The 1,023-nt window shown below is 32.5% G+C and overlaps 1 long non-coding RNA gene across 1 annotated transcript; it reads right to left on the bottom strand.

Annotated features, from left to right (window-relative positions):
• Nucleotides 1-420: 420 nt before the first annotated feature.
• On the bottom strand, nt 421-1,014 carry LOC111387665. Its single transcript, XR_002701441.1, has 2 exons — nt 697-1,014; nt 421-617 (listed from the first exon to the last, which is right to left on the bottom strand). It is a non-coding gene; the product is annotated as an uncharacterized LOC111387665 (long non-coding RNA).
• Nucleotides 1,015-1,023: the final 9 nt, after the last annotated feature.

The following is a 1,023-nucleotide window of genomic DNA, read 5'->3' as shown; positions in this document are numbered from 1 at the left end:
AGTTAGCTAAAAGTTGAAAAATAATAATAACAATAATTAATTTAATTTAATTTTTTTAATTTTTACCACACCTCACTCCTATGTGGCTATCTACAACACCTATTTTTACCAATTGTAATGGTAGACATTTACCAACGGAAAGTTGATTGGTGATGGTTAGATTTTTACCAACGAAAAATTCGTTGGTAAAATGTTTACTTTTTATCTACAGCGCGATATGTTGATAACTATCAATGACCTCCAAGTTAACAACGGATTTGTGGTTGTTAATATTCCGTTGGTAAAAAGTAATAGCAAGGATATCGTGGTTTCAAGAGTGAAAAATCCGTGCCTGAAGCCATGTTTTTTGTAGTGATTGTAAGGATTAAGAAGTGTAAATCATAGTATTCAGTAAATGATAGTCAACTCAATGTGTGTATGTAAGTAATAAAATCTTTGCATCAGCATATAGAAATCGATAGAGACACATAGAAAATCCGGAGAAAACTATAATATTAGCCTCAGTACATTCATGGAAGGTTCAGACTAGTAAAGCTTACATTACTTGAATAGGAAAAACCACGCATTGATCTTGACCTTAAGTATAGGCGTACCATGGTTCCTATATGTTTGAAGAACTGCAAGAAACAATAAGAAGAAATACATTATCGTTTATCCAGACTCAGAATTTAAATGACTAAATTGTAATGGATTTACCGTTTAATGAACTTTTGCTGATCGAAAATGGCTCATAAGCTCGACTGTAAGCTGAAATCCCAATTTTCAGCAACATTTGGTGAAGAATTGCAGTTTGAATTAGAATCTTGCACAATAATGAAGTTTTCTTGGAAGCCAAAAACAGAAGAAGACTTTAACTTTCTTTTGATGCTAATGGATTCCTCAATCATATTCTTAGCTGCAAATTCATCAGCAGACACCTTTAAGCAGGAAATGTTGTGAATATTAGAATTATCTGATATCTTACTAATTTCAATCTCATTCCAAGGCCTTGTTTGATTTTGAATGGAGGGGCTCAAATTGGAA

Source organism: Olea europaea, unplaced genomic scaffold (genome assembly GCF_002742605.1).
Source record: "Olea europaea var. sylvestris unplaced genomic scaffold, O_europaea_v1 scaffold41605, whole genome shotgun sequence".
Classification (NCBI taxonomy): Eukaryota; Viridiplantae; Streptophyta; class Magnoliopsida; order Lamiales; family Oleaceae; genus Olea; species Olea europaea.
Note: the sequence above shows the minus strand (reverse complement) of the source record. Positions and strands in the feature narration are given on the sequence as shown.